Source organism: Petromyzon marinus, chromosome 33, assembly GCF_048934315.1.
Source record: "Petromyzon marinus isolate PM22_M1 ecotype Great Lakes invasive population chromosome 33, UKy_Petmar_22M1.pri1.0, whole genome shotgun sequence".
Classification (NCBI taxonomy): Eukaryota; Metazoa; Chordata; class Hyperoartia; order Petromyzontiformes; family Petromyzontidae; genus Petromyzon; species Petromyzon marinus.
In genome coordinates, this window is record NC_133699.1 from 8,418,385 (window position 1) to 8,441,040 (window position 22,656).

At 49.9% G+C, this 22,656-nt stretch overlaps 1 protein-coding gene across 3 annotated transcripts in view; it reads right to left on the reverse strand.

Annotated features, from left to right (window-relative positions):
- The window catches only part of DIO3 (iodothyronine deiodinase 3), a 31,978-nt gene extending 9,383 nt beyond the window's left edge, over window positions 1-22,595 (reverse strand). For all 3 annotated transcript variants that reach the window (XR_012945845.1, XM_076071359.1, XM_076071358.1), the window contains exon 1: window positions 18,906-22,595. The gene's annotated coding sequence lies outside the window, so the exon portion shown is untranslated. The remainder of the gene's footprint in view (window positions 1-18,905) is intronic.
- Between the last annotated feature and the right edge of the window lie 61 nt (window positions 22,596-22,656).

Genomic DNA, 22,656 nt, shown 5'->3' on the forward strand with positions numbered 1-22,656 from the left:
AGTCCTTGCGACCCGTCACCACCACGCTAATTATCTCTGCGGTTACCAATTTACTCCTCCCCATTCTAATAGAAAATTGACTCGTTCCACCCTGCACATGCCCAATGATTGTTAAATGCGTCCCACGTGACGCACTAAGCAATTAACGCTGTCTGTGTCATGTGGAACACGCGTACACACACGTGACGTGTACACACAAAGAGACCTCCATCTTAATTTGAATTGGCTCGATTCACACGGATAAAGTCCATTCAGATTGTTCACTCCATGCTTGTAATCAATGTGCGTTCAGAGTATTTGTCTGCTATAAATTTCTACGCGACAAGCCACTTCGTTGAGCTATCAATTTTCGCCAAGTCGCTCGTGAAAAAGAGCTACATGGCTCAGTGAGCCTTACCTGTAAAAAATAAAGTTTTGTTTTAAGGAGAGGCTCGCGTACCGCCACGGGGTGGCGGAGGGGCACGGCTTGAAAGCGCAGGCCACCAGGTGGTGCCATTGCACAAGTCTGGTGAATATTGAGGGAACACATTTTGGACGATACACCCCCAGAAACGAGAGAGCGCCAGCCCACCAGGACATTCACGCGTACAACAACGGGGCGGTTGTTCGCGTCTATTTTAATTTTACCAGGTAAGGCCCACTGAACTGTACAGCTCTTTTTCAGAAGCGACCTGGCCCCAAATGAAAGTCAACGAAGTGGCTTATCATGCGCAAATTTGTAGCATCCAAATACTCTAAACGCATGTTTCTTAATGTGGAGGACCCCTGAGAAAAATCCACGCGACTGTGGGGAGAACATGCACAATCCAAATATACAGGTGCCGGGGTCGGTATCGAACCCACAACCATCCTTCATACTAGGCGAGGGAGTTAACGTCCGCGCCAGCGCAATGCCCCATATTGATACAACGTAATGCCCTATATTGATTCAGCGTAATTCCCCATATTGATTCAGCGCAATGCCCCATATTAATTCAGCGCAATGCCCCATATTGATTCAGCGCAATGCCCCATATTGATTCAGCACAATGCCCCATATTGATTCAGCACCATGCCCCATATTCATTCTGCGCCATGCCCCATATTGATTCAGCGCAATGCCCCATATTGATTCAGCATAATGCCCCATATTGGTTCAGCGCCATGCCCCATATTGATTCAGCGCAATGCCCCATATTGATTCAACATAATGCCCCATATTGATTCAGCGTAATGCCCCATATTGATTCAGCACAATGCCCCATATTGATTCTTAAGGACTGCTTGTTGTTGTGTTTAGTTTGTTGTCCTTCCCCCGCACCTCCAATTAGCACGGTTGGCTATGTACAGTGCGAAATAATAAAATACCATCTCTCACGGTCCTGGCATGTACTAAAAATCCATCTCGTGCCACGGCACGTGAGCTGATTTCCCTGCTCCATTGAGGCGGTGGTCAGATCCTTAGGCGCGTTCCCTCCTTTGGCTGCCATCCCATCATTAGTCTCAACCATCGGCCAGGATGGCACTGGATAGCGTGCAGAGAAAAGAAGCAAAAAACATTCGGCCCCATAAAAAAAATCGCCCAGCCAAAAGAGATAATGAACGGACATCAGCGCGTGGTGACAAGCGAGCCAGAGCTAGTAATTGTTAAACCAGGAAACGGTTCAATGATGGCAGGCGTCAGCTGTCACTCTCAGCGTGAATGTTCCCCATACGATGAGAAAACAACTACTGTGCGAAAGAACAAGATGTACTTTCCGGGATTTATGTATTAATACATCCTGCCAGTTAATTGAATCCAGGGCAATGCGCCACTGTGGTTCTCGTCCAAGCTTCATTTGTCACTGCCGATCAGTGCTGTTTGCGAACTTGTAGTTATTTATTTATGTTTCTCCGGCAACATGCTGATCGCAAATTCTCATAGAGCTGTACGTAGCCCTGTGTTCCACGGAATGAAATGTGGAAGGTGATATCACAGAAGCACATCTGATCATTCTTCCTGGAACCTTTAGTCCACCCCAGGAGTGATGCACTTCTCCCACACCACGAGGTTTAATTTTTTAATTAATACTTGGAGCTGGAATTTAGCCAAATGAAATGAAAAAACACATTTTTAGCAATTGGGATTTTCCGTGCGGTCACTGGCATCCAGGCAGAGACACTTTATTTCTTCGATTTGAGAACCTCACCTGACCGGGAGCTGCACCTATGCTCTCACTCAGTGGTAAAAGCTGAATGCTCAAACCAGCAAACAGATGGGCCCTGGAGCAAGGAGTGAAATTGGGCCCACCCCTGTCCAATTCCACCCCCCCCCTCTCCGACCTATGGGGCCCCGATGCAGTTGCACCGCCTGCTCACTCAACAACCACGCCACCGCCCTGACCGCCGAGCAACCGGGCCACCTGCCCCGTCTAGACGTTGCTCTAACGCTGCCGGGCGGCAGCTGAGCATCGGTGCCGATGGCGATCGGAGCGGCGGGAGAGACGGAATCTCAACTGGGCTCTCTGTGCCCTCCGCTCTCGCGGAATGGCGGCGGTCGCGCAACCCGTGCACCGTCGCATCGCTCGGCTCGATCGCGCGAACTCATTAACGCAACACAGCGGCGCGCCATTATCCCCAACGAGAGAGACTTGACCCCCTCTTAGTCGCGTCTGAGTCACGCCGGCACCGCCCGCGGACCCCTCGAGCTGCTTCCTCGAGCAGCGCGCAGGCCGGCGGTGATGCGACGATGTGTCTCCTGCACGTGCGTGCGTGTGTGCGTGTTCGCTGTCCATGTGTACAATGTGAGTGTGTTTGCACATTGTGTATGTGTGTGTATGCTGTGTGTACGCTGTGTGTGCATGCTGCCTGTGCATGCAGTTTGTGCACGATGCGTGTGTATGCTGCGTGTGTATGTTGCGTGTGCATGCAGTTTGTGCACGATGCGTGTGTATGCTGTGTGTGCATGTTGCGTGTGCATGCTGTCCGTGCATGCTGTTCGAGTGCGAAAGTTTGTGTTCGTAAATCGCCATTGCCATCCTGTGTCGTCCGACAGCTTACGGCTATTTTTTACACGTGAGATACATGCACGAGTGAATTTGACGTGGTCGCCTTTCAGTGTGCATTAGCTTTATGTAGGCCACTCGGCTTTCCATAATTGTAATATTATTGCTTTAAAATGCCCTTTATCACCGAGTTTCAATGCCTCTCTTAATTTTCAACGAGTCCTCGTCAAGAGCTTTTGTCCAAAGATGAGCCTGCGCACTGCGTCTCTCCCCCCTCCCTCCCGTTTCCTCCCACGTGTTCAAGTGCTACCTAGTTTGGCAGAGGAGCCCCATCGTGAACAGACCTTTACCGGTAATAATCGGTAGCCACTCTAAATTGAAAACGCATTTTTTTACTTTTTGTGTTCAGTTTGTTGTCTTTCCCCCCCCCCCCGTACATCCAATTAGCACGGTTGGCTACATGCGGTGCGAAAGAAGTTCAACATATTGTGTTTATTAATAATAAGTATCATCATCGCGAGTAGATGACTCATTGCTCTGCAATTAAAAATAAGAGAGCTGTCATTTTCCTGCTCTTCTCATAATCCTCCTGTACTCGGAACACTCCAAGTGATCTGCTATTATTTTTCATGATATGCAACAATAATATGTATTGTGAGTTGTTTTCTTGTTGTTGCTATATTCTGCAGGATTTAAAGGATAATCTGGCAAAGGATGACATCTATAGAAGTACAAATTTAAAAGTTAGAGCGATTTTAAACTAACTGTAGCAAGATGCTAACTACCTCGCCTGGTATGCAGGAGGCCGTGGGTTCGATTCCGACACTGACGCTTGCTGCTGTATATTTGGGGTTTGCGTGTCTCTCTCCCCGGGGTCCAGTGGATTTTTTTCTGAGGTCCTCTTGTTTTTCCCGCCACATTAAGAATCCACGTGCGTTTTAAGTAGTTGGCTGCTATGAAATTTCCACATGATAAGCCACTTCTTTTGGCTATCATTTGTGATGGCCAGGTCACTTCTAAAAAATAGGTATAACGCTCAGTGAGCCTTACCTGATAAAATAAAAAAAGTTTTTTTTATAGTTTAGATGAGTATTCGTTACTCCCACCTCTTCGACGTCACCGTCTATTATTTATATTATAAAGAGTCTTCCGAACTTCTCCCGCGATGTTGATAGCAAAGGCCCACAGCAGCCACTAACGATAGATGTATTGTTGGGTTGGAGAGGAGCCCAGTCAGCAGCCAGCCAGGAAACTCCGAGGCGTGGATGATATTGTAAAGTAAAATGATAACAATTTTGGGCCTCGTGAATCCATTGCTGAATGAAGACCCGTCTGACGGCACTACCAGTTCTGAAGGGCTGTTTGACCATACTTCACCACGCTGGTCAGGTCAGTGCGGGTTGGTTAAGAGTGCGACAACTGGTTCGGAAATGACTCGCCGCTCGTGTTAGCTGCGGAGAGGAATCAAACTCGGATCATCGGGTGGTTCGTAGCTTGTCACGCTAACCGCTGTGCGACCGCTCCCACATCATTAAGCCTCGACTCCCAACTTGCAACGGCCGGAATGTAAAACAAATTCTGACATTTCTCGAGATGGCCTTCCTATTTCTCGCAGAATTACACGTTCAATTAAAGTGTGCAGAAGTTGCGATCACCAAACCCATTGTGGCCCGACTATTAACAAACGACATTTACACGTACAAAAGGCTAAGAAAAGAAAATCGCTAACCCAATTCAGTACGTAGCCGGGCGTAATTCATGTATTATGCATGGCAATCGGGCTGGAAATGTCGACTGAGACTGAACTTTTCGAAATTAAACCGCCGCCTGCAAGCCGCTAGAATCCAATTTTCATTTCCCTCCATCTCTATGTGGCACCATTCCTCATGGCCCCCCCTCACCGCCCCCCCCCCCCCCTTGGCCCTGTACGTAGTGGCGGTGGCGTCGCAAATCTATAATTTAGCGCTGGCCGCGAAGACGACGAGGCTTTAGCCGCCCTCGCACACCGTTGTCCGAGACCTCCGGCTTTCGTTCAAACGCAGCGACAGCTCGCAAAGCCGGACCGTGCGGAAGAGTGCGAGGCTTTGTTGCAAGGTCGAGCATGCGGTAAACCGACGCAATCGACGAGTCCGTCCGTGTGACATAAACAAACGGGCGGGCAGTACTCCCCCCCTTTCCTACATCTGTCCCTGCATTGCACTACACGAGCCGTCGGCCAACGTCGAGGGCCTTCCGGGAGTGCGTTAATTTCAGCAGCTTTGGTCCAACGCGAGCCCAACTGTGGACCGGTTTTGACACTCGAAGAGTCTCACCGGCGGAGTCGGCTTTGCTTGATTTGTCGACGTTCAAACCGAGAGGGCTGCTATTGCTGCAGCTGCAAGGATCGCGCCGCTGGCAGAGCGCACGTGGCCGGCCCGTCGCTGTCGGAGAGGGCCGGCGGCCCTTGGCCCCGCAGGTTCCACCACGCGGCTCCGGCAGCGGAGAGACCTTTTCATGCTCCCTCTCTCTCTCTCGTCTCATTCTCGTATGTTTCATCGTCTAAAAATATGTGCGCACGTTGAATGCCTTTCGCACCGTATGTAGCCAAACCGTGCTCATCGGAGCTGTGGAACGTTTAAAAATACACGTTTCACTTATTATATATTTTTATATCAAAGGCGTCTTTCAGCCTCCACAAACATTGATTCTCACCAGATGCCTCTGGCACAGCAGAAGGGGTGGGGGGGGGGGGGGTTGGTGGATCGTACATAAGCTGCATTGGCTACAGCATGACTTGCATACAGCAGTATAGCAAGTGGGTTTGCCGATCGACACGTATGGATTTTGCTCGCCATCCTCAAGGTTCAGATGTAAAGACCCCCGCCTTTCTCTCCTCCACTGTTGACTAGCAACATCTCAATCACACTCTCCATCTGATTGGCACGGTTGGCTACGTACGGTGCGAAAGAAGTTCAACATGCATGCATACTGCCCACTCTCCCTAACCCTTCCACCTCCACCCTAATCCCCACCTTGTTCCCGCTCTGGCTGCATTAATAAGAGATGTCGCAGCTTCTCTCATTACCCATCACAGTACACGATCCCCACCAATTCACAGTGGTTGACAGAGGCTTGTGTCTCCCCTGTCAACGCACGAGCGGCTCCACCAACGTTTTGTTTTAATTTGATCGATTTTGACCTGAATGTCTGTGTTACTATTAACTTTTTTTTATTTTACCAGGTAAGGCCCACTGAAGCGACCTGGCCACAAATGATAGCTCAACGAAGTGGCTTATCACGTGGAAATTGAAAGCAGCCAATACTCTAAAAGCATGTTGATTCTCAATGTAGAGGGAAAAACAGAACGCGGAGGAAAATCCACGCGACCACGGCGAGGGAGAGAAAACATGCAAACTCCAAATATAGCGTACAGGCATCAGGGTTGGGATCGAACCCACGACCTCCTGTACACCAGGCGAGGTAGTTAACATCTCACACTCGTGCTGCATTGTATCCTTCAGACGTTCGAGGTACTTAGACGCCATCTGTATAATAATGATGCGCATCTGTTTGTAAATCGGCTACTGGATGAAGGCTTCACCACATCGAGTCAGTTTTCGACGGCTGTTTGACTGTTGCCCGCCTACGCTGGTCCTGTGAGGGTTGATGAGGGGCGGGTAGCCAAGGGCCGCTTCAGAGATCGCTCACCACTGCTGTCAGCCACGGCCGCAAATCAAACTTAGATTGCCAGGTTCACAGCGAAGTGCACTAACTACTTGCGCCGCCGCTCAAGTCCAATCTCCACCTATGCATAATTATTCCACCCTCCGTTTTCCCCTTGCATGTCAAACATACTTAATTATGGCCTTAAAGGTGGACATTTCTAGCCCTGCGTTTCCCAGAATTCATCTAAGCGTCACTGTTTATTTACGCATCTATTTATTTTCAAGCGGGGCAAACTTTGGCCAAGACATCGTCACAAAATTGGCCGATTTCACGTAAACAAAAAAAGACAAAAAGCCACGGTCGCGTTTCGAGATCCCGTTCGCAGCGGCCGACGCGTGTTCTCAAACGTCACGCGCGCACCTCCGATTAAGCACGGTTTGGTACTACGTACGGCACGAAAGAGGTCCAACGCACGCACGCACGCGTGTACGTGCGACGGGGCGGCGAGCGGGCAGAGATTCGACCGCGCAAACCCCTCCCCCACCCACCCCCCCCCCCACAACGGATGCGGCTCCGAACAAAGCGCGGCGAGCCTTGCCAGGGGCCAACCAAGCGCGCCGGCCACGCGGCACAGAAACACAAGCACCACACGTGACGAAAATAACAACAACGAAAAACAGCCATCCCTGCAGGACTCTCTTTGATGGGTAATTCAAGGTTGTCGAACAACACATTTTTTTTTTCTTCCACGCAAACGTGGGGGAGCAGAGGTTGCGCCCTGGTGTTTCGGGATCTTTATCGGCGGATGCGCACGGGCACGCGCGCGTGTGTGCGCGTGCGCTCATGATGAGCGAGGCAAAGGTCACGGGATTGGGGGGATGGGGTTCACGGTGGGTTCGGGGGTGGCGGTTGAGCCTGCCGGTGGGTGGTGGGAGGAGGTTGTCAAAAACAATTGATTTTAGCGGGCGGTCGCTGCTCGTGCCGGGGCTATTCATCCCATGCGACCGGGGCCACAGTTTGAGGGATTGCGAAATAATGTTCGTACGATCTAGGGAACAATGGCACACTGGCAAGGCCAACGTCCCATCGCAGCTACAACTGCTGATGCAGCCACTGCCGCAAAAGGGCCCTCTCGTTACACGAAAAGATATGCAATTGAGGAAAAGTTAACGTTTCGTCGAAGGAATCCCATAAAGCAGTTAGTGCCGCAGTTTCGAAATGTTTTTTAAACTCTTGACTCGTGTGAGCTGCGTGGTCGTGGCGAGCCAAGTGCAGACACAGAGGGCCCGGTTATTCTTCTATCAGTGCAAGCAGGAAGAATCAGGCACTCCCTTGCTCACCCCCGTCTTACTCAACCCAGCTGCTCCCTCTTCACCTCTGCCCTCCTGATCACAATCAAAGGGCAGTGACACAAATAAATGAGCACAGCCAGGGCGTGATTTCCCACTAAATATTTTCAGATTTTTTTTGTTTGGGATTAATCCGAAGTCATCCTGCCAGGCAAAACGAGTGGCTCGGAAGTTGAAAGGTTGCAAGTTCACATCCTGGTTTGGAGTTCACTCGGCTCAGAATCCCACCGGGGTTGATACAATGAGTACCACTTTGTGGGGAAGTCAACAGTGGTTGTCTCACCCCTGCCATGGGAATGTGGAGTTTCCTCCACTGGTTCAGAGCTGTAAATATAAGAGAAGCACCACCTCAATGCTCACTTGAGCAAAATATCACTGTGACTTTTTTCAAATTTGAAAATCTGGAACACATCCCCAATTCCTACGATTAATCGGATGACCCTTGCTCACTCACTTCACACAAAGTGTTACTCATTTTACTGCCAATAGATCTCACGTAACTTGCCGCTGCAAATCGAGACATTTCATACCACGCGGCAGACAGATCTAGATACTGGTGTTGCCGCTAAAAAACAATAATTAACGTTGCACCCTTTCGCGTGCAAATCCCCACTTTGCGCTAGCGGCGTGCGAGGTTACGCTCGCTGCAATACCGATGGTGTCTTAACGGGCTTTGGCTAAGGCCCCCCCCCCCCCCTAAATGAGATATCCGCAGACGTTGCACCTCCCGTGCAACCTCTCCCAGGGAAATAACGGCTCTCCCCGAAAGGTTGAGGCCTCTCCTAACAAAATGCCACTGCCCGTGCTTCACGTAAATAAATCGTTATGTTAAATTGACGGGTAGCGAACGAGGCAGCGGAGGGTCTTGGTGTGGGACATCATGAGCCGGAACCTGTCGTGTGTCTGTACGCGCTCGGAATTTTTTTTTATCATTTGAAGGATTTTCGGATTCTCTGCTGTATTTTCTTTTATTTCACGTATCTTTAATATTTTTTTGATAATTTACATCGTGTCATTATTTTATGCACCTTCGTTGCAAGGGTTATGTCACCCGATTGCCTCGCGACACCACTTTTGGTGGGGGGGGGATAAAAGCAGATTTCCTGAGATTTCAGACAGTTCCAAAGCAAAACCTATTTTTATTTCAGATCACCCAAAATTTTGGGCTTGGAACCCCCGATTTTCAAATATTTCATGTTAATCCATAATTTCGGGACAGGTCAATCATTTTTATTTTCAAATATAAAAAAATTGCTTGGAGATTACTTAATTGGGGGAAAAAGCATAGCAATTATCGCCCCCTACTGTAAAAACTTGGAAAACTGTCAGCAGTGAGGCCTTCCTTGGTAAATACGTCAAAAGAAAAAATCCACTTCGCTGTCCATTTTTCGTTCTTTCCTTAATACTCACCGATATTCCCTCGCTTACCCAAACTCCCCTTCCCACTCCCTCCTCCATCACTAACTCCATCACTCTTCCCAATTTCCCGACTCATCCATCGCATTAACTCATCATCAACCACTCGCTGTCACTTTCATCGTTTATTTCACGCATCGTCATATTCATCGTGCACTACCATCCTTCTCGTCAACCCATCTCATCCCGTCACACTATCGCGCTGGACAAATAGTTAATTCTTTGTCCAGCGCCGTAGTTAAGGCACAAAATATATAAAAAAAGATAAACAGGCATCATAGTAATAATAAAATACAGGAATCACATGCTTAGCACACACTCATCTTGGTGCCTCGAGTTCTCTGTCCATGGGCACGTCCACAACTCGTGTTCCTTCCATCGCTTGTGGCCCCGTATTGACATTTTGTGTACACACACACACACACACGTGTGTGTGTGTGTACACACGTGTCTACATATGTGTACGTGCAGAGGTTAGCGCGCTGCGCTACAAAACCCAGCGAACCGAGTTCGATTCCTACTCACGGCTACCACCAGTGACGATTATCTGAACCGGTCTTGGGCCTCCCCTAGGTCAACTCAGCCGAAAGTGAGTACCTGGTGTGGTGTGTAAACATCGCCACTTGGCGAAACAAAGGCGGTCGGGCGTGGTGCTGGCCACCCACCGCCTCGTGTACCGTACTGGCCTTCATAGGTGCTCGCTCACAGCACTTGCCCCAACAGTCTGAAGGCTATTCGGAGGATCCTTGTCTTTGTGAAATTACTAATGCCCCACGAGGACTTGAAATGGCATTAAAAATTTCTGGGGAACAATTTCACTCCCACTCCCCGAAACTAGGTTCGTTGTGTTCCTACGCTCTCACAACGGCTCTGGAGGTGTCTCTAACTCTGTGGATGTAATGGCCCTGTAAAGCAGCTTCAACACACACGCACACACAGGCCATGCATCATGATACTTGTGTTTTGGCTTCGGGCCACCGAGATTAAAATAAGAGCGGCTTCCAGCGCGACGGCAGGGAGCTGCGATACGGTTAACTCTTCACCGCGTGGGTTTTTTGCCGCTGTGCCGTGTGGCAGATCGGGCCGACGTATTTACGGGTTGCGCCGTGTTGTTGGGAACGACGTCCCGACGTTTCGCACCAAGTGCCGCGAGTTCCAACGGCTCCACGTCGTGAAGGTGCCAGCACGTTGACCTGAAGAAGCTCCCAGTGCGTGGGTCGTTTAGAAACGTCAGAATTCATTCAGAACGACACGAACACACATCGGAGAGCTGGTTTAACCCCTTCGCAGACACCTCTTTCCATAAGCTGCCCGCCTGCCTGCCTGCAGAGATTTGAGCAAAAGAAGACAATGTAATACGATGCTCATATTTTTTTCAAAGGTCACAAGAATTCAGAATACGCGCATGAAATTAAACCTTATATTTCACCTTGAATACAGAACGATGCAGAGCATGATGATCAATTGTATCACCTTCACTGCATGATTAATATGTACAGCGGTCACGCGGTGATAATCATTTATGCCGCCAGCATCATTAGTGCACATACCAACAGTAAACACATTCACGAACTGTAATTAAATAATATTTTTTTAAAGGTAAACATTTATATTGACATAGTCTATTTTTAAATCTTATTTGGTAGCAGTTCATCAATGCTTGTCAATTTTGTTCTCTTCTGCAATCGTTTAGGAAACAATTCCTCATCGCAACAAAGATAAAGATCCCCTGTATAGCCTTCATGGACTGCTGGGGCAAGTGCTGTTATAAAGCAGCACCTAGGAAAGCTGGCACGCCACCCGAGGCGGTGGGTGACCAGTACCACGCCGGGCCGCCTTTGCCTCCCTATGTTTAAACATCATCAATCTCACATCGCCACTCTCACACGCAAAGACAAAGATCACCTGTATAGCCTTAACAGACTGGCGGGGAAAGTTCTGTCAGCGAGCACCTATGAAGGCCGGCACTGCACACGAGGGGGTACTGTGAAGGTGGGAGGCAAGCACCACGCCCGGCAGCCTTTGTCTCCCTGGTGCCGATGTTTACACACCGCACCAGGTACTCATTTGAGCTTGAGTCGACCTAGGAAAGGCCCGGGACTGGTTCAGATAATTGTCACCGGTGGTGGCCATGAGCGGGAATCGAACTCGATAAGCACGTTGGGCTCTGTACGGTGCGAAGAAAGTTCAACATACATACAAACACAAAGATCCCCTGTACAGCCTTAACAGACTGTAGGGGCAAGTGCTGTTAGCAAGCACCTATGAACATACATACACAAAGATCCCCCGTATAGCCTTAACAGGCTGTAGGGGCAAGTGCTGTTTGCGAGCACCTATAAAGGCCGGCACGGAACACAAGGGGGTGGGTGGCCAACACTACGCCCGGCCGCCTTTGTCTCCCCAGTGGCGATGTTTACACATCTCACCAGGTACTCATTCGAGGCTGAGTGGACCTAGGGGAGGCCCAGGACCGGTTCAGATAAGCGTCACTGGTGTTGGCCGTGAGCGGGAATGGAACTTGGGTTACCGGGTTCGTAGTGCAGTGCGCTAACCGCGATACTATCAAGGGGGAGGTGTCAGAAGCACCATGCTTTTGTCCCTCCAGTGGTTCGAGCTGATGAGCCCACAGCTACCTCCGGAGTGTGAGCTGTGTCTGTATTCTTGGTGTTAACTTAAAGTCGTTCACTGTGGGTGTTGGACTCCACCAAGGGTGCTTATTGTCTGCACTCCTGTTTGTGATTTTCATCGACAGGATATCAAGGCGCAGCCGAGGTATGGAGAGTATCCAAAATGGTGCATGGAGGTGGCGTCGCTGCTTTATTGGAGATGACGTTGTCCTCTTCGCCTCGTCAGTCCGTGATCTCCAGCATGCACTTGAACGGTTTGATGCCGAGTGCGAAGCATCTGGGATGAGGATCAGCACCTCCAAATCTGACGTCATGGTTCACTCCCAGGAGACGGTGGATTGTGCTGTCCAGGTGAGGGGGGAACAGCTGCCCTTAGTGGAGGAATTAAAGTACCTCGGGGTCTCTTTCGCAAGTGATGGTAAGTGGGAGCGGGAGATTGGCCGGCGGATCGGTGCGGCGTCCGCAGTATTGCAGATGCTGCACCGTTCCATGGTAGTGAAGCGGGAGCTGAGTTCTCAAACAAAGCTCTCGGTTTACAGGTCGATCTACATTCCCACCGTCACCGATGGTCATGAGAATCGGGTAATGGCCTGTAAGGATGAGATCATGGGTACAAGGGGCCGCAATGAGGTTTCTCCGCAGGGTTGCCAAGCTCACTCTCCGTGATCGGGAGAGTAAGCCTCAGAGTCGAGCCGCTGATCCTCCAGATCGAGAGGAGCCAGTTAAGGTGGTTCGGGCACCTGGTAAGGATACCCCCCAATAGACTGCCCCTGGAACTCTACCGGGCATATCCCACTGGGCGAACACCACGGGGTCAGCCCAGGACATGCTGGTGGAACGATGTCGCTCAGCTGGCCCGGGAACACCTGGGAATTCCCCAGGAAGAGCTAGAGTCTGCCGTCAGGGAAAGGGATGTCTGCACCACCCTACTCAACATGCTGCCGCCGCGACCCTCACCATGACAAGCAGATTGAGAAACGAACGAACCACTGGTGTTGGCCACGGCTGGGGATTTAACTCAGGTAGCCTGATTCGTATTGCAGTGTTCTAACCACTACACTACCGCTCCCCACTTTGTAGGGGCAAGTGCTGTTAGCAAGCACCTATGAACATACATACACGCACACACTCACACACGCACTCACACATGCACGGTGCGTTCCATTGCCTCTCATCTCCGGACAGCTTTCACCGCCTGCACAGGTGTCTGTGGTCCCGAGGGTCGTGCACAGACGGTCGGTAGGGATGGAGCTGGAGTGAGGTAGCTGTGCTCCCATCGTCAGGCAGCTGCCTCGATAAGCTAAATAAATAAATAACCGTCCTCTCTCCCGGCCACCGTTCTCCGCTCGAGGGACCCGGTGCAACGCTTCACCAACACGGAGCGACACCGTGCCTCTTGACAGCGCCGCTCACGGCACCCCCGCGGGGACATCTCCGTGCGCAAGGCGCTAAGGCAGCGGTTCTCAATCCGTTAGGTAATGGCAGCCCCGAACTCATTTAAGACCACTGGGCTCCCGTGCCTCCCCACCTCCCCAGCGGGGACCCCCCCCCCACCCACTGCCTGCCCCCCACCCCGCCCCCCCGCCCCCCCCCACCCACCCACCCAGGTTACCAAAGCCACAAATGCACAGAAAGATGACACGTACACGCCGACTGGCCGCGACATTCAGCCGACCGGAGGAATTTCGAAGGAGGTCGAGGTTCCTCGTCGCTCCGGCGGCACAGGTGCGGCGACGTGATCGGTGAATTCGCTTACGATGCCAGAGCGTGCACCGGTGAGCGGGCGTGAACGACTGAGAGCAATTTAAGAGAAACGCCGTGACGGCCAATCAGTCGCATGTTGCGGGGAGGGAAGTTGGGGGGGGCTTCAGGAAATCTTGCATCCTTTATAAAGCATTCAACAGGATCAAAGACAAAGATCCCCCGTGTCGCCTTAACGGACCGCTGGAGAAAGTGCTGTTTGCGAGCAGGGTTGGGGAACCAGCACCACGCCCGGCCGCCTTTGTCTCCCGAGTGGCGAAGTTTCCACATATTGCACCAGGTGCTCATTTGAGGCTGAGTCGGGTGTGTAGCACAGTGCACCAATCGCTGCGCCACCGCTCCCCGCTAGCATTAACAAATGACGTCAGCAACAGCAACAAAAATGCCAGCACGCGGGGCAGAGCGGCGATGCAATCAAGAGGATGATGCATCTGTCGCCTTCCCCGCATTTACCGCGACCTTCTTAGCGAGTGCTCTTCCCCGCAGAGCTGATGAAAGCAAAAAGAGTAACGGAATATCATTCCACGTGGCAGACCATAGTTCAGAGAGCGATCCCGCCCACCCGCTGTGCCGAGCCCAGACGAACAGGAGCTCGCAGCGCCCTGAGAAATTATTGAAGGCGGGCCCGAGGCAGATTACACGTCGCAGCGCCGCGAAAATAAATAAATACATGAGAAAGATGCGGAAGGCAAGTCCCTCCACTCTGGCTCAGCCAGTCAGCCTTCGGCAAGGACTCGCGTACAACGAGCCCGTGGCAGGACTGTGCTCGATGGTGATGGCTTTTTGGCAGAGAGCCCTCGTTCAGCGGTTGATTGATCGTGGCTGACGGTGACTATCATCATCACTATCGTCACAATCCGTGGGCAGGTAGGCCGTAGGTGTCCGCTGCACGTTTCGTCATTCGTTTCCACGATAACCGAGATGATGGTGAATTAGCCGTGCTTGCTATTCATTGGTTTGTTAACCAATTAAAGCAACGCCGTTGAGTCTCAACCACTCAACTGTCACGTAAAAACTAAAACCCCACGTGGCACAAGAGCCTCAGGAACTTGCCCTGGCTCCACAAGGTCAGGCCGCGTGTTTGAGCTTGACAACCCCGGGCAGCGAGCAACAGCTCCCAGTGAGCACCCACTTCCTGAGCCGTTAGCTGCCTCATCTCTAGCTGTGGGGCAGTTCCCTAGGCGGGGGGGGGGGGAGAGGCATTATTGATGACGATACACCGCTTCACGGGCATATATGGATTTGTTTTTAAAGATCGCGACGCAAATGTCAAATTACATGTGTAAGAGACGCCGTGTTAGACTCGCAGACAATGGGTTCCTGCGATCCCTGCAAGCACTAGAGGCCACCATATCCACTGCAATGTTTAAAACCTAGGATAATTGATGTGTCCTCTTGACATGCAAATTATGCTGTGCATGCTGTGCTCCAGGCGGTCGCACCGTAACAGGCCCCAGTGGGTCCAGACATTCTCTTCTCTCTTCACCATTCACATCCCACTGCTGGGCAATGTCTCCCAGCCTTCGTGATTTCTTACCACCAACTGCTACGGACCGCACAATAAACCCAATGTAGTCTGTGCTCCTTCAACAGAGGAGGAGGAGGAACAGCAAAACTCCACAAATTATCTCCTGAAGCCCTCCCCTCGTGGCCCGCAGCAGGCCTCGACATTGGCATTTGGCTCCTGAATGTATTTCTGCTGCCATCATGTGCACAAATAAAAGCCGCTTCCATCCTTTGGGCTCCTCCAGATCTTCTCTTCTTATCCCGCTGTCTCATCGGCTTCCAAAATAAATTGATAATTTGACACCGTCCTCCATCCGGCGTCCCGCCTAAATAAAAACTCCAGTTGTTTTTTTGCTTCTTAAGTGGCCATCTCTTCTCAACGCGTCCCTCTTCTTGTGACGGGGACAACAGCCGTTGACGTAACGAGCTGTTTGCCATGCCCGCCCACTCGCCCGACCGGGGGGGGGGGGGGGGGGCTGACAGAATCCGGAGTAAACATCGTTGCTCTCAACACAGAAAATAACTCGCGATTGTTGAGCGTTGGCCATAGGCGAGCAGAAGAGGAAAACAAAAATAAAACCCCTCCAAGCAAGGAGGAGAAACAGAATTGAGGGGAAAAAAACCGGCGTCAAAATTGTGGGACAACCGCTTTGGTTCGTGATAAAACAGGGTTTTTACGTAACAATCATCATTTCCAACAACAGCAAAATAGGAGGTGCGGAGGCGCAGTGGTTAACGCACTGCTGCGCTGCAAAGCTGTCGACCTGAGTTTGGTTACCCAGCCACGGAAAACATCGGCGGGGAGCGCTATTCAAATCAATCGCTGGGCCGTCCCCATTTCGCAAACCTGCACTGCCCGGCGCGGTCAAGTACGGCCAATAACCGGCACGGCGTAGGGAGGCCCTCGTTCAGCAGTGGAATGACGAAAGGGCTGTAAAGAAATATATTAAAATTCATTCTTAGAGAAATTGCTGACACTTGTGGGAAGAGAATACAGAATTTAGCTCGCTTTGCCACGCGCTTGTGGTGGTTTCATTTGAAAGACGTGAAGTGGCAATCAACAGCTGCCCTAACAGCTGTGTATTTGTGTATTTGTCCCTGAATAAGACTGCACTCATAAAGGTGGACACGTTCCTGTCAACAGGGTGGTCCAGATGTCTTGTGACCTCCATATAATTATCTAAAACTTCCAAAAAATATTAAGTCAGGCTTATTTAAAACAGAAAATATGCACAGGAGGAAAAAAATGTGTTAGGGGTCATTTAATTTGGGGTCACACGTCATCTGGCCCACCCTGTAGGTACACTTGCATATTGAACAAGGGGTGAGAGAGTTCAGCCACTATTATCACCTCCCCTTCCCACCCAAGCGATTCCATGAATTGGCCCAGGGCCACCCAGAAAGATTTTGGGAGGCCCGGGGCAAAATGCAAGATCGAGCCCCCTCAGAGCCCCCCCCCCACTGCCCTTTCTAGGGTGCATTCTGCCCATTTTTTGTGGGACCCCCCCTCCCCCCAAAGATCTTAGGCCTGGGGCAAACTGCCCCCAACCCCCTCCTTCCGCTCCCCTAACAGGGCCCTCAAATTGTAGGGGAATTCGTCATCACGATTTGATTCGAAAAGTAAATCGTAGTGGTTGTAACGGCCCACAGTGGTGCCAGGGATGACGTGAACCCATTACATACAACATATATAAAATTGTTTTCAGATTGTGTTTTACAAATGCATTTGTATGCACTGTCGTGATATTACGAATGTACATTAATCAGTGAATCCGTACGCCATTACACACTGCCAATGATAACAAATAATTCCTGGCAGTAGTGACAATAACAAAATGTGTCACTGATGATTATTTCATATATATAGCGGTGTGGTGGCGTAGTGGTTAGCACGCTGTTCTATGAAAGCATGCGAATGCATGAATGACGCTATATCTAAAAGATTACAGTAAAACCTTGGATTGCGAGCATAATTCGTTCCGGAAACGTGTTTGTAACCCAAAGCACTCGTATATCAGTTGTGATTACGTGACGCTCGGCAGTACAAAGCGTATACGTACTACTACTCGTATTGCAAGACATCGCTCGTTTATCAAATTAATATTTATTTCAAAATTTTGCTCGTCTTGCAAAACACTCGCAGACCAAGTTACTCGCAATCCAAGGTTTTACTGTGTTACCATTATGAACCTGGTGACCCGTGTTTGAGTCCCGATCGCACAGTGGACTCTTATGCCTCGATTTAAAATATCTTCAGTTTATATATAAAAAAACTGTATCCAGTATAAACCCGACTGTGTTCATTAAGTACGCGCCGCATTCTCCCTTGGTTGCTCATTGATCCCCGTGTAAAGGCCACGTAAGTTAATTAAGTGCCGAGTGGCTGGAGACATTTGAGAGAGAACAAAAATACGCGATTACAGCCCGACGTTTTTGTTTGTGTGCTTGTGTGAAGTGGAGAAGGAAGCGCCGATTGGAAATCACCACGCAAGATACGGAGGGGGGGGGGTCACAGCGGAATGCGTCCGAATCGTAGCGGGGTGATTAGTGTTGGGCAAGTCCAACCTTTACAAAGAAGAAGGGCCGTTTTTGGTTGTTTTTTTTTGTCCTTGACCGTAATAGTTCGAGAGCGACACCGCACGCAGAGCTACTTGTACACAAACGCAGCAGCAGCAGATATGCGGCAGATGACGCCACACATTCAGACTGAAATAAAATAGGTGATGGATTATTAAACTGCGTCTCTTTAGTTGATCCCCCCCCACCCCCTTTGTTATTATTCAACAATACGTTTTTTTACAATTTATTATTAATCAATTTATTATTTTATTCTCATTCTACGTGACTTTACCGAAAGAACCAAAGAAGGTAAATAAAAAGTGTCCAACTTGGTAGGGGCGTTGCCCCCCCGGCAAACTCCGCCTATGATTTTTTGTTGTCAAGAGTACATTCCATAGTGACCCATTCCCTACCATAATTAATCAATTATTTCTTTAATTACGTTCAAGATTTGTTTTTAAACTGCTGCCCGCAATGGATGGGGGGGGGGGCAACCATAGAGCCGCGTGCGGGTTCAGGAGCCGCGGGTTGCTGACCACTTCTTGTGCAAGTGGTAAGAGGAGTGGTGGCGCAGTGGTTGGCTCACCGCACTGCAAACCCTGGGCGGGCCCGAGTGTTGATTCTCGGCCACGGCGAACATCAGTGGCGAGTGACATCTCAAGCGTTCCTAACCCCTACAACTTCAGTGCGTACAAATAAACCGACCTTGCACGACACGGTATGGGGAGGCCATCATCCAGCAGTGGATCAAGTAAAGTGTCGTAAGTACCAAACTGTCCAATGCATTACAACTTTGAGAATTCTCACCCCCCCCCTCCCCCAACAATCTATTAAGCGGCTCTAAACATTCTAGCCCATCTATCCGTGGCGGAGAAATACACACGTACTGTACCACGTGCAGACTATACAGTCTCAATCATCACGGCCCTGGGCCTCTCCTACATTGACTCGGCCTGAAGTACTGGGCCTGGTCCGGGGTGCACACACTAAGCACTGGGGAGACAAAGACGGCCAGGCATGGCGTTGGCCCACATCAACTCCTCGTGCGTAGTGCCGGCTGCACGGGGGATCCTTACCTTTGTCTTCGAAGGCCGAACCACGTGCTTCACACGTTCAGAGCCGCCATCTTTCTATTTTGGAGCCACTGCGATCTGATTGGCTGTGGCGGGCCAATTGCTTAGCCAATGGCAGTGCTTGCTCAAACATTCAGACGTTGGAGTGTGTGCAAACTGTATGTAGTTCGTGGATTACATGTAACTTAAATTCCCTGCGTCAAACACTTATTATTATGTCTATGCATAGAGCCAGGGGCTTAATGTTTAACAAGTTTACGGGTCGGCGACCCGGAAAAAATTCGTACCCGGTACACTACATTCAGTATGAATCTACAAGTCCAACTCCAGTTCCCAGCGATATGGAAAATATTAAATGTAACTCTGCATATGTCAATTTTACTTAATCATGGGCCAGTAGTGATTTGCATGTACATGTATGTACTATATGTATGTTGAACTTCTTTCGCACCCTACGTAGCCAACCGTGCTTATTGGAAGTGCGGGAGAAGGACCACAAAATAAACACAAGAAACAGTTCTAAAGAAACTAGTTTCCAATCTAGATTGAGCTCCAGTGGCTTCCTAAAATCGGAAATGCGTCTGAAAGCGCGCGATTCGGTGACGGCTTTTTTTCGATGGCCAGCCAACAGCCGTTGCTGCGAGGATGACCGGAGTTCGCATAATGGTTTGTGCTCCTTGACAATATCAGCAAGTTCCATGGATTAGGAGGCATGCACGTGTAACGAACAGTACGTGGCGGGGGGGGGGCTTGGATGGGACGGTGATCGATGGTCGAGACGAGCAACGGAGTATCAGAGAAAGTAGGAGAGGGAGCGATGAAAATTAGCTCATGTGCAGCTACACGATGAATTGAGAGAGGCCTTTATCCAGATTTCATGAGTGATGGCTAACTCATGATGATGATGATGACAACATGATTTAAGGGTCTCCAATTTATCAGTGTAACCCAAATGCTTCCATCTCCCTTTGTGTGGCAACATCTTCGCTCCTCGATTGACTTCCCCACTCAAGGGGTCACTGGCGCCGGGAGAGGATCAAGTCAACCCAACGTCGATGCCTCGCGCTCAAAGCGCGGGGAACCTGGGCTGCGATCACATCCCTAAGTGTGTTGCTGCGCTCCGTTACCATACTCGGCGGCATCCATCCAGGCAAAGGAGTCGGATCTTGACCGTCGACATCATGGCACCACTCGTGTTGATGCAACGTGCACCTTCGTGATCTACTCGCTTCTGATGATTATGACGATAATGATGGTGACGTGTTAGCCCCACGCCGCTGCAAGATGTCAAACTCGACATACCACCACCTCCAACAAGAATAATTATAATTTCTGACGCATCTCAATGAAATCCAATGTGATCTCCAGATGCTTTAAACAAAAAAAGACCCAAATTAGGGTACAAAGGGACATGGAGGGGGAGGGAGGTGAGCCATGGCAGGGAAACACTGGAGAGAGAGGGGGGAGAGAGAGAGGGGAGAGAGAGGAGAGAGGGGGGAGAGAGAGAGGGGAGAGCAGCGCTCCTGTGCCACAGCCCGGGGACGAAGCAACCACGGAACAGCAGCAGCAACAGCAGAGGGCAGCTGAGCAGAAATCCATTGTTGTACTCCACTCTGCTCCCCCTTCTATGCTCCCCGTGGTGCACGGAACGTCCCCCGTGGAGCGGACACATTGCTCGCGACACTGCAATGGGAGCAAGAGCAGTTCGTGTCAATGCTGTCGCAAGAGGTCACACGGGTAGCAACGGTGTTCTGTTAGCCATGCGTGATCATAATGATGCGCATGTATCTGTTTAGTAAATTATAGTTATGATTGTTGTTACTTTTTCCGCTAATAAACACATGGCATTTTCAGTCTTAATGAAAGATCGGTAAATGATGAAGACAAGATGACAGAGTAAAAGGCCATTATTTAATAAAATTTGACTCAACAAAAAATACAATGTCTTGTGAACGGAATGTCCAGCATCTGTTCTTGTGACCCAGAGCAGCCACACGTAATCTGTTTGTCAATGCGGCCAATGGTTTAGGAGGATAAAAAAACCCAGTACAAACATCCAAGGATGCGAAATGGGATTCTGATGCAAATTAAGCATCTGTTGACAAAGAGACGGAAGGGCACGGTGGGGTGAGTGGCCCTATGGAGTGGGGGAGTGGTTTTGGCGAGTGCGGTGGTGGCGATGGTGATGTGTGCGTGTGTGGGTGTATTTGGCGAGTGTATGGATGATGATGGTGATGATGATTCTGACGAGTGGCGGGCTGGGAGGGTGTGGTGGTTACGGTGGTAAAAGTGGTGTCTTCGTGAAGGTTTTGGTGATTGTGGTGGCGGCGGGGGGGTATGGTCGTGGAAGGGTTTGGGGAATGCCAGTGAGGGTCTCCTGTGGAAAGAGAAGGAAGAGGAGGGCGATGTAAATGCGATGGGTGTTGTGCGGTTTCACTTCGGGTCGCGAACTCACCGAGGTCTCCCCCACGCCAAACGGTTCAAAATTCCACGTGCGGACGCGTGGACGAATGCGGTGAGACGGCAGCATGGCTGCGTTTGGGGACATTTGTAATTAAGCGGCGTGTTTCGCGCCCTTGTCTCATGGGGTTGGTGGATCACGCAGAGATCACAATATATCGTGAGGTTCAAGCGATACAGTACCATAATATTTATGCGCTCTGCAAGTGCCCACGTTTTGTTAGAATCCCGAAGCGCCAAGTACTGATTTGAGGCTGAGTCAAACTAGGGGCGGCTCAGGACTGGTTCATATAATCGTCAGTGGTGTTGGCCATAAGCGGAAATTGAACTCGGCTCGCTGGGTGCACACGCACACACAAACCAAACACGTAAGGGCACATGCACAATCATTTTAAATCTATAGCTTATACAGTATACACCGAACATCACACCCATACAAACGTATACATGGACACCTAACTAATGAATTAAGAGATATTTGACAAATGTTGATGGAGTACTAATACTGCAGTAGTAATTAGACAGATCATAATAATTAAAATAGTAATTCATTATCATTTAGTGATATTTAAGCGTGACATGCTATTCAAAAAAATAATTATAAGAAGGAAATATATAAGTTGACAATGTGTCACCTTTACACATCTTTGATCTTCTTCTTTGGTTCTACCAGACAGTCTCGCCCCCTTCACCTGATGAAGGCCGCTTGTGTTGTGGCCGAAACGTCGTGAGAATATTATTGTGTTATTTTATTTTATCAATTTATTATTTTATTCTCATTCTACGTGACTTTACCGAAAGAACCAAAGAAGATGAATCATTGCAGTCACGAAAGCTTTAAATCGAAATCTTTTATCTTCTCAACATACAACAAAAAAACATTCTGGACACAACCTATCCGCCCCACGGCTTTTTTGGTCGTGCATAATCTCAGCAGCTTTGATGCAAGACAAGCAACACTCTGGACCAGTTTCCGCACACGAGTGTCTCGTCAGCAGAGACCTCCGATTAGCACGCTTGGCTATGAAAGAAGTGAAACATACAATCACACAGCAGATTTTTTTTTCAGGCTGGGCCGGTCTCCACATACAGCGTCTCATCAGCAGCACTCAGGCTCGCGTTTAAATCAATGCTGGTGAACTGCCAGACGTTATCGGCAAGGGCTCTCTCTTTAAGATATCGATCCCTGTATGAACGCTAAACTCTCTGGGAACATAACGGAGAATGTTTCAGGCGGGGCAGTGCTCGGCACGAGCGAGAGGGCGAGTGCGTGACGTCACGCCAGCACCACGGA